Raw genomic sequence first — 11,643 nt, forward strand, 5'->3', positions numbered from 1 at the left:
GGTCTAATCGCTCATGCAAATGTGTCGGATATGTGTGAGTTTGTTCTTCGATAACCAATGCTGCTTAAACATGGTTAACGCTTGTCCTGTGTTATTATCGCATTGAATGAACACCAGCGATGCAATTCCACGCAACCAAAACATCAGTTTAGTACATTATCCAACTTTTATAATGAAAATTGAGTCAAGGAAGTCGAGAGACGGAAACAGACACAGCTCGCCTTCAAAGTTGCACATTTTTTCAAACTTGCTCCAGCGATCAATTTAAATTAAAGCTAAATTAAATATATAAACAAATAGCCTAGATAAACATAATATATAACTGTTATCAAGTCATATTTCTGCCACTTTCCCACAATTGATCCTGAATAAATTCGCCAATTTACGCTGAATTATCTGTATGTAATGATTTATAAAATTGTCAATTTATTTATCTAATACATTTAAACTATTTGGGTGAATGTTACAGGCTATAGTGTTGAGACGTGTGATGAGTCTTATACTTCTTAACATTCACCCAAATAGTTTACGAAGCCTTTATTAAATAAATAAATATATAAATAATTGAATGAGTCATTACAAACAGATAATTCCAATACCCTTAATCTGACATTGTTCATCTTCTGTATATATTGTGCATTTCCATACGTAATATTTTACATGTTATTTTACTCTGTAAATTGCTGCTGCTACAAACTAATTTCCCACTGGGGATGAATACAGTTTATATCTATCTATCTATCTATCTATCTATCTATCTATCTATCTATCTATCTATCATACAACCTGATGAATGACAAACCAATGATACTTCATGCAGGGAGTGATCATGTTAAAAGGGGCAATGGCGCTCAGTGATTTAAAAAGGAAATATCATTTTTAAATCAATTTTGAACACTTTGGTTATCAGTGCAATGAGCAGTATACCTGCAGTATTTTGTTAGAGGCGGTTGATAAATATCTGGGGCAGTCAGGCAGACAATGAGTTACAGTCATTTAGATGGCTTAAACTCTTTTAAAAGCTCTTTTATGGCGTTGAAATTGCACCTTAATTTGGAAGCTTCCAATTTCCATTCAGTACATTTACACGCCCTTCTAATACTCCGGACACAGGTCATTAGCCCACAGCAGTTCATACAAAGCAGAAAAGGCTTTACCCCAAATCTAGTGGATCAAACTGCTGAGAGGCCTGAGGGTCTTTACAGAAATTGTCAATGGTCTGTGAAGTGATGGGTTGAAAGTGTTGAGGGCCTCTCAGGTTAGAGACCGTAGGCACTAGAGGAACATTGAAAAGGACATCAGTATTGTCAGAAACCTGCATGTTGAGAGTCTGGAGATTTACCGGATTAAAGCCGTAAGTAATAATTAGATTGAGGGTATGGCCATGTTGATGGGTAGGGCCAGAAACATGTTGTGTTTTGGTCAAAAGTAGTCGAGGAACACAGGGAGTGGGGACGTGCCTCAATGAGACTCAGTCTCTAAGGTGATCAGGTCAGATAGAACCTCCTGTGCCTACAAATCGTAGAGCAGTCCGTTCTTTGGAAAGCCTTGCTGTATAGTGTGCCAGAATAATTTACATCTGTGAAGAGAAATCAGTAACCCAATCTTCATTCTGAAGATTGCTAAGTGCAAATTTCACAAGTAAATGAATGGCATAAGGGGAAATAGAAGAGGAATCTATACTAGCGGGTCCGTGGCTGTTATATTCAGTAATTAAATTAGTCGAGCTGATCTGGCAGGGGATTTGACCCGTAGGACAACAAACACTACAGGATGTGTCACCTGAAGAGAGCTAAGGGCTTGACCAGAACTGGTTCGGGAGTGGTGGAGCATACGAGTTCTGTAAACAGTAAGATACATTTTCTATTAGCATAAAAGATGTCTACAGTCCCAAAACAAGTAACTATTGGTAATGAAAGCCACATTCTAATCGCTGCAAGCCGATGATAGGTGTAGTAGATGGCGTGGGAGGCGCGGCAGGAGTGCGATGCAGCGCAGAATGCAGAGGAGTAACCAACACCCAAGGGTTCCTTCTCCGGAGCTGGAGAGACTGCGGTGTCCATAGATAAGGGAGATCGGAGGCCTCCGGAGGAAAGTCCTGTTCGTCCGGAACTTTGCCATGCTGGATGTCCTGGGATGACAATATGGAACAGGGACTCTTCTTGGTTTGCTCTTACAAACGGTGGTCCAGCGCTCCATTTGCTGCGGTGTAGAGCAAACTTGAGCCTTTGGTCCAACTTTGCTCCAAGTTATCTCCAGCCAGGGAAGGAGCTGGTTCTGTAGAGTAGAGTCGAGTTCCCCTCCAGCCACCATAGCATTAGCAGGGCCAATCCTAACAAGGGATTTAGCTTAAATAATCCAATAAAGGATGGATATTGTTTGTTCCAGTTCAGAGATTTTTTTCTGGCTAAGACAGAGACAGCTCGGCCACCCAGGCTGAGCGTTTTGTTATGGCGTAATATTTTGTTTTTCAGTGAAAATGGTGGTGAGGCATGTGGCCTGTATTTTCAGTCTAACGCTTTGATTGCTGCACGGAGAAGAGAAAAATGTAATGAAATTTTCTCCAATGTTATTTGGACCGCACTTGCCATTTGAAGGTCAGGTGGAACAACAACCAAGTTTTTCGTCTCTAAGGTAACAAAATACTTGAAGCACCCAAATAACAGCCTCCGTGCTTATTGTTCCATCTTTTTCTTTCTTCTATTGATTGTCAGCTGTCTTCTGGGTAGTCAGACTTGCTGATGACCTTTAAATTCTGTGTGTGTGTGCGTGTGTGTGTCAGCCTCTGTCCAGCCACAGCATGCGCTCTCTTTGTGTTCTGTCATGTTATCATATTTTCTCCTGTTCTTCTCATTGATTACCTGTCATCAGGCTGAAAAGTGGACTTTTGTTTCACCAAGTTAGCAAATAGTGTGTGCTCTCCCCTCTTATTTTCTGTCTCTATTTTACTTGTCTCTTCTATTTCTAAAATACAATACCTGCTTATCTGTCTCGACTTCAACACTTTATTTGTGTAAATATTACGTGGCTGGGGTTTGTCTATACCTCACTGTGAGGTTGTTAGACGAGATTGCGTAACTTATTAAATATATCTGTTTCTTTTTCAGTGTCATATCGTGCCTCATGTCCTGGAAAGTGCAATCAAAACAGACCTGTCGTAACACATCTGTTATGCATGGCTTTCTTTGTTTGTGTCTTTGCATGTCTGTTTGTGCATGCAGGTGTGTACATATGTGTGCACCTTATGTGTGTGTTTGTAATGTGGCTGGTACGCATGGCAGAGTGCGGGCCGGTTCTCTTGCTGGGATGCTAAACAGCAGAGGAAGAGAAGGTTAAGTAGGAAGGTCAACGGAGTAGAGAGGGGAAGATATCCATCACAGAAACCAATACATTTCCGTGGACACCGTGGCTATTTATTTTTCTTTCTATGGAAAAGAAGACACTTTCTGCAGGTAAGCTGGCAGCCTGCCTGGGGCCAACTTGACACATCCTCTGCAGACATTTGGAGGAAAACAGAGAGCTCTGGAGTAAACAAACTGACTGGGCAAATCAGCTTGAAAAGTTGCTTGCTTGGTTCTAGAGGCACGTTTATTTATTCCTTCAAACAAGAGGTCATTCTATCAGAGCTATATATAGGTAAACAAATTTACTTTGTTTCAATAAAACCATTGGAATGACATTTTCTTACAATAATACATAATGGTATCAGTGGGTTTTGGTCTGTTTGGATTTTTCTCCCACTGTTGAAACCAGTTATCCAATGAGACGAGGAGTATCGCAGTCGCTGGACAACAACCAACAAGTGTGACCTATTCAGAACTACATTGGCGCCATGTGCATCAAAGAGAAATTGTAGCCGATTAACTATCGATTAATCGACTAATAGATTTCCCAAGTGTCCAATGTTCTACTTTTCAAATCCTCTTTCCTCAACATGCTACCTTTTCTCAATCCAGGCAAAAAACACATTATTCTCTCTCTTACAGTCAAGCAACTTTTCTGGACTTCATCTCTCTTCACCTCCCTCCCTCATGCTCTGTCACTACCCTTCTTCTGTTTTTTTTTATACCTTTCTCTCTGCTTCTGCTCTCCTCTTCCCTTCCTCCCGTCTCCTCCGTCTCTAACACCTCTTGTCATTATGGCTAACTCCTGCTATGACAAGCCACGGCTTGATCTATTTCTATCTCCTCTCTGACAAGTGTTACATATACACCAACTGTTCATGAGTGTGTGTGTGTGTGTGTGTGCTTTTGGGGGGGGGGGGGGGGGCAATGGTGAGGTAGCAACTGGCTGACAAATGCATATTAAATAGCTATGGAGACAACTGACATCACAAGTACCTTATTTGAAATAAAACTGTACTTATTACTGTAACCAACTTATTTACTTTGGTCAAGTTGTTGAGGTCATGTTGAGCCATGACTGTGGCTGACTGTAGCTCAGTTGTAGAGCAGGGTTGTCCTTCAATCAGAGGATCGGGGGTTCGATCCCCGGCTCCGCTAGTCCATGTCCTTGTGTCCTTGGGCAAGACACTTAACCCCAAATTGCTCTCGTAGCTGTGCCTAGGGTGTGTGAATGGGTATGAATCTTAGATAGTTCATCAGTGTATGAATAGTTCTGAATGAACATGTAGTGTTAAAGCTCTTTGACAGGAAGACTAGAAAAGCGCTTTAACACTACATGTGTTCTGACTAGTTCCCTGAAGTGGCACATGACAACGTAATCTTTTTCAGGGAAAACTCTGCACTTTATGTGGAGGTCCTAGCTTTTACAAGTAGCCATCTGAGCTGTTTGAAGCATTTGTTGCCTACATGCATTATTTAGCCCAAATCCAACAAAAGCCTTGATGAGTTTGCCTTGAGAAACCTGCAACTTTTGTTTGAACAATGCAGCTGTTGTCCATCTAGATAACAATTTGTGTTAAAATGTGTTATAGCAAAAACAAGCAGAGCAATCATCTTGATCCTAAAGTCAAAGATACAATATCCTAAACTGTTCTTATGTTCAGTAGATCTACTTATTTAAAGCTGCTGTAATCAATATTTTTAAATTAACAATATATCAAGTATGTAGAGTATAATGTGGAAGGTGAAGCCTGTAGTAGAGTTGGTGGAGACCGAAACAGAGATAAAGGGAGACTTAGAAGGTAGCCAGAAAAGAGACAATTGAAGAGAATAGAAGGGGTTCATATATTTGTTTACAATGTGTTCCAAACACTGCAGGTTTATTTGAGTTTAGTTCAATAGTTAATGTGTTAACCGGGTTCTGACTGTTTATGAATTTACAATATTTGATGTGTTTGAATATACCATTATCACCCAACTGAGGACTTCATCTTTGATCTTTTTTCCTCACTCTAGCTTTTCCTTTTTGTGTTCTATCCATTTTGAAAATAGTTTATCATTTTAAACACCTCAGTCACAAAAATAATCCCTTGTCTGTTTTCTTTTCTTTTAAAAGATGTTTTGTACAATGTTTACAACCTACTGTGGTTTAAACCATTTTGATGCTGCAGATTATTACAATACACAAAAAGTAAAAATCTGGAAAGTATAAAAATAAAAAGCAAACCTTATACACTGGAATAAAGCATATCCACCATACCCATCTTCAGTGCCACAACACAGTGCTGATTGATCCCCATAAATCCTGGATGGCTGTTTTTTTCAGGCAGCTTGTTGAGGTCAACAACTTTCTTTATGTGTTTGCTTTTCTCTCTATGGAGTCATCAAACACTTCACTGTATACCCTGGAGACCTTGATGTATTTAGTGTGTGTGTGTGTGTGTATGTGTGTGGTAGTTAATGAAGGACCCCTGTTTGCGCTAGCCAAAAGATAGCGTGGTTTTCCTTTTGACCTCCCTTGTACCCTTCCCTCAGGGGCAAACGATCCAATCAGAGGATAAGCCTATTTCCAGACCCTCCCCCTGGGAGTGAGAAAGATCCAATCGGATAAAGGTTCATCTCAGATCAGAATCAACAGGGGAGGTGGATAAGGAACCACACGGACACACAACCAGCAAAAGAATGACAGAAAAGAAATTTACAAACACACAAACACAAAAATGTCTACAGAAAAAGATAAACAATTATCCTACACAGATGTTGCTTTTCATATAATGAGTGGATAAACCGCTATGTACTCAAACACACTCAACATGTGGGAATTTCCCTTGTGTGTGATCAGATAAGGACAGCGTGGGTTCCTGTTTTTCTGCTCCTGACTGCGGCAGAAACCCGTTGTGATAATTTTCTGAAAGTGCTTGAGCAATTGGGATAGCAAGTGCACTGAAATGACAAAAAATATGAAAAGCTTGCCCTGATTAAAACAAACAAACAAACAAACAAAAATGAATTGCAGCGGTCTTGGGTGGAACATGCAAACAGGGAGAGGATGGTAAATATTATGTCATCTCATGCTGTGTGTGCCCTTGGAAAAATATGTATCTGCCTTTTCTTTCATATTCTTTTCAACTTTTTGGTTAACATTTATCCTTCCCTGTAAACATCCCTCATTACGTTCCTCTAGCATGCCGCAGGTTGCCCATACAGAATTCATGTAGCCTGTGGGCTTGTGCGTTTGTGTGCCATGTGGCGCAATCGTCACCCATGTCCCTTTCATCTGGGCGTGCTATACTCTTCACTCTATCTAATGCTTTGAAGAAACAAAGAGACTTTAATTCCCTCTTTTGCTCACACTGACACCAAAATATGTACAAAAACACAAGTACACCCAAACATTCCGGATTGACACTGACAGGAACAATTGTGATCTCTGAAGCATTTCCTTCTGTATAATTGTTTGGTTGCCCAGAGGATGTAATGATTATGCAGGCTACAACATGCCTAAGTGATTGTCTTTGTGCATGTCAATATTTGTGTGGGTGAAAATGTGTGTACACAATGGGCTTTGTTGTGAGAGAGAGAGAGAGAGAGAGAGAGAGAGAGAGACTGGTGTGGTCCACAAATTCTGAGAAAATGTTGCTGTTGGGGTCTTTTACTTTGCTGTCCATATTGCAGCTGCTTCCTGTCAAAGAATAGAACATCCACTAGAATTATTTCATTATGATGTGGGCGAAGTAGAGAATGATCTTTTCTTATTATACAGATGTTTTTGAATGTATACCGTCATTTTATAAAAATCTGGCTGCCATACATTGATTTAGTGTGTTTTTCCGTGCCTGTTTGTTTTTCTGCATCGCTAAGGGCAACGAATGTCCTTTATCACTGTCAAAATGCCAAATATGTTATCAACACCTCCCCGCCTGCTGCTGTGACATCTATGCCCACACACACACACACACACACACACAAGTCAGCAGGCAGACAGTATTACTCAGACACAGAAAACCAACAGAAGTAACAGTGTGTACATTTTTATTAAGGGGAAAGTGAGGAATTTGGCATTTGAAGGAAATACATTATTTGTTGTAAAGTATGTTTTGGTGTGTGCGTTCGTACACTTGCTTCTCCGTTTATGTCTGACTGTATACATTAATTAATGCTTTTGGCACTTCTTCACTGTCAGTTAAAAACTGTTCTCTGGTATAAATGTAGATTTCCACCTCTGTGACACACAAACGCTCACTCGGCTGTATTGACTGGTGTCTTACTTAGAAAGCCTGAGGCAGTTGAGTGGGTTGGACCTCAAAACATTCTCCCTGGCAATTTATAATGTCTACTTTGGAGAGTGATATAATGAATTAATTAGCAGTGCAAAATGAAAGGGAATTGCACTGAGATTTTTTGAACAGTGTTCATAAAGACATGGAAAATCAATCACAGGCATACAAAATGACATGAATACAGGAATACAGGATGATTACAGTTGTGTTTTGTTCGGACATCTCGGTATGTTTTCAATACAGAACAGGAGAAGAACAAAAACCTTCCATTGCAGTGCGATGCACCGCTTCAATAAACCTACAAATATTTTTTTAAATCAATTGTTTCAGTCAATTTCAGTCAGGGTGACTATTCAAGCAACAGACATCACAGATATGTTTAGGTTGAGTTGGGTAAGAGTAAGAATATCAGGATAAGCCAATCCCAGTCAGAGTAGGGCGGGTCATACCTTCATCATAGCAGGATTCATAATATCTCAACCTGGACGCTACAGAGTGGTGCAGTCCTAAAATCCACAAATGAGTTAGCATTTTCGCACTTCCAGTTCATCTCAAAGCCAATGATTTTTTGTATGGGTTTTTGGTTAGATGCCTGATATAAGGTGTGTTATGACTAACACACGCTTAAGAGATTTTAAAGTTTTGTTCTACAATATAATATTTGTCAATAAATATCCCTGTAAATTTTGAAGCTTTTACATGTATTAAAATAGGCAGTTGCAACATGTGGCTAAATTCAATTCAATTCAATTCAATTTATTTTTGTATAGCCCAAAATCACAAATTACAAATTAGCCTCAGAGGGCTTTACAATATGTACACATTTGACATCCTCTTGTCCCAGGACCCTCACATCGGAACAGGAAAAACTCCCCCAAAAAAAACCTTTAACGGGGAGAAAAGAGGAAGAAACCTTAGGGAGAGCAACAGAGGATGGACAGAAGTGCAATATATGTCATGTGTAGAACAGGATAGTGAATTACAACACATTCAATGTAATTACAGCACATTCAATGTATGACAGAACCACGGCAGGAGGCAAGACCTGGTCCAGGTATAACCCGGATACACAGGAACCTGTGAGGCGAGAAAGCACAGAGACGCTGGTGAAGAAGCAGATCAATAATCTGCATTAATGGTATCGGTAATATGAAATAGTAATGCGAGTAATAATAAAAGTGATATTAGCAGTTGGAGTCAGCAGGGTCATGGTAGGAGGAAGGACCAGGGTCCAGATGAAACCATGCTCCATGGAAACCTGTGAGGAGAGAAAGCACAAGGACTCCGGGGAAGAGACAAAATCAGTACTGTGCATTAATGGTATCGGTAATAGGGTTAATAATGAAGATCGTAGTAGGTGTCAGCAGGGCCATGGATGGTTGAAGGACCAGTGTCCAGATAAAACTGCGGTCATGGGAACCTGTGAGGCGAGAAAGCACAAATACTCCGGGGAAGAAGTAAAGTTAGTAATGAGCATTAATGGGACATCAATGCATACAGACAGAGGTGAAGAAGAGGAGGAGAGAGGTGCTCAGTGTATCCTAAGGAAGTCCCCCTGTAGTTTTAGCCTATACCAGTTTGTCTAAGGGCTGGTCCAAGGCAAGCCAGAGCCAGCCCTAACTATAAGCACTATCAAAGAGGAAAGTCTTAAGCCTACTCTTAAATGTGGTGAGTGTGTCTGCCCCCGGACTGAAACGGGAAGCTGGTTCCACAAAAGATAACTGAAGGCTCTGGCTCCCATCCTACTTTTTAAGACTCTAGGAATGAGACTACTAAACGTCATCACACCGCTTGTCCGCCTCTAGCTTAGTGGTGGTGACGTGAAGCCATGCGACCGTGGTCTAGTTCATATAACATTGTTTACTTCTGTTGATTGCATTCATGCTGCAATAGACATACAATTGGTGCTCGTCTGTGAATATTATATTTCTAAACAAAAGTATCATAAATGTTTGTCTGCCAAAGAGCTTATTTTCTGCAATAATAATAATTGGCCTACAAAAATAAGTCATCCCTGCCCAACTCTATTACTCTGCTGAGTGCATTATGTTTCAAACAATTCAAACAATGTCTGCTGAAAGATGCTTTTCAGTCATAGATTCCAATCATCCCAGTATAAATATTCTAATAAGCAAAGTGATACTGTGCTATTATGGCTTGATGTATACTGACAAGTAAATACCAGACAAGGCTAAAGTGAAGTGTGCTGCCATACAAAGCAGAGTCACACCCCCCATGAATCCATCAATCATTCAAAGAGAGAAGGTGTTTTTATTTTTTATTTTTGTTAGTTTAACTCATGTTTGGATCAGTAAGAGCAATCACGAGTGTGTTAATATTTTAGCTGGCTGACCTTAACTTTACATTAACTATCGTCCATTTTCCATAACCGCAACATTTCCCCAACTTTAACCATACCGTAGTTACCGTCCACTGAAGTTGTAAGGGAAAAAAATAAAAATGGGATAAATGTTATAAAACAATGTCCTTTAACGTAATCCAGGGTTTTGCATAATACTTTTTAATGGTGATAGGGTGGTAGGTGTGTACTTTGTCAGTTTCTTCAACAGAAAACCGCCACAGTGTAATTAATCTCTTATCCCTTTGACTCAGGAAACCTCTGTGTGAGCCATTCGTACGAGAGTCTCCAACTGCACCCTCAATCTCCATGCTGCTTACGTACATAATTACATGTAATTACACAGAATTGCTAAACATCTTTATCTTATTTTCTCTTCCAATACTTGTGATATTCTCTCTCTCTTCTTCGCTATTTTATTAGACCGTCAGATATGAAAACGTCAAGAAAAAGAAAACCCTATCCCTGAAAGTCATGCAGCATTTGACGCGCGTTCATCCGCAGTCAGGATGAGGTACTTGGAGCCTGGCTGGACTACATGCGTTGACCCTGTCAGATCAAGTGCAAATGCAGCTTTAGCCCCTGTCACTCTGCTGTCTGAAACAGATGTAAAGATCTACTTTCCACATAAGGAAGTTTCTGCTGCACAGCTCGCAGAGTCACATACTTTCAACACTGACGCCTGAACATCTACATTGCGCCCCACTGAGGATGAGATTACATTCAAATATCCACACGGTAGATCTTATGTTACAGACGTGCTATGCACATTGTGGAAAGGTTGAAATCGAGCTATTTTAGTTTTAGCTCATTAATTCTTGCCACATGAAACCGCCTACCTCCATCTATGATGTTCTTGAAAATCATATAGGCTGAATATTCCTCCGCTGGCACATTAAATGATTTTTTCGAAGAGCCCAAAATGAACTTTGCATGGTTATCGATTAATAAATTACTGTAAGTTCTTTAAAAATTTTGTAGAAAACCCTTCCAGCTTTGAGAATGATTGCTTCATTACACCATTGTATTATTGAAAGCTTTCCGTCAAGTTTTTAATATCTTTTTTAATCATGAATGTATGTGCTTGATGTGAGTCTTAATGAATTGGAAGTACTTCGTTATTCCAGTGATGCAAAACCAATGTACTAGTCTGAATATTGCAAGTGAGCTGTGAAGATTTAGAAATTCCACACTCAAACACACATCTGATCTTCCTTTCGCCCTCTCCCTGCACTCTCAAACACACACACACACACACACACACACACACACACACACACACACACACACACACAGAGGGTCTGTCTTCCATACAGTATAATTATCAAGCACTTTCTCTGTGATCATTGTAATTTATACTCCTCATTGCTGTGTGTGTGTTTATTGTGCATATATTTGTCTAAATTCGGTCTCACTTAGTTAAAACAAATGGAAACAACACATTAGTAGCCTACCAACAGCAAATGAGGCAGATTCATGATAATGGCCAATAGCAGAAGTACATAATTTAAATATGTAGGTCAGATCGGGGCTCATTAGTGGTTCATACCAAGTGCCTTTACTCCGTGGGGAATAGTAATAATAAAGTACATGTTTATAAATGAGATTCACTGCATGTATGTTCCTGGTAGCTGCAGCGTGGTATGGGCTGGTGTCCAAC

At 40.0% G+C, this 11,643-nt stretch overlaps 1 long non-coding RNA gene across 1 annotated transcript; it reads right to left on the reverse strand.

Annotated features, from left to right (window-relative positions):
* Positions 1-8,364: 8,364 nt before the first annotated feature.
* Positions 8,365-11,087, reverse strand: LOC142949983 (uncharacterized). The gene is made up of 2 exons (XR_012954121.1): positions 8,633-11,087; positions 8,365-8,509 (listed from the first exon to the last, which is right to left on the reverse strand). It is a non-coding gene; the product is annotated as an uncharacterized LOC142949983 (long non-coding RNA).
* Between the last annotated feature and the right edge of the window lie 556 nt (positions 11,088-11,643).

The sequence above is a fragment of the Anarhichas minor genome, unplaced genomic scaffold, assembly GCF_050575085.1.
Source record: "Anarhichas minor isolate MPS153535 unplaced genomic scaffold, ASM5057508v1 ptg000014l, whole genome shotgun sequence".
NCBI classification, from domain to species: domain Eukaryota; kingdom Metazoa; phylum Chordata; class Actinopteri; order Perciformes; family Anarhichadidae; genus Anarhichas; species Anarhichas minor.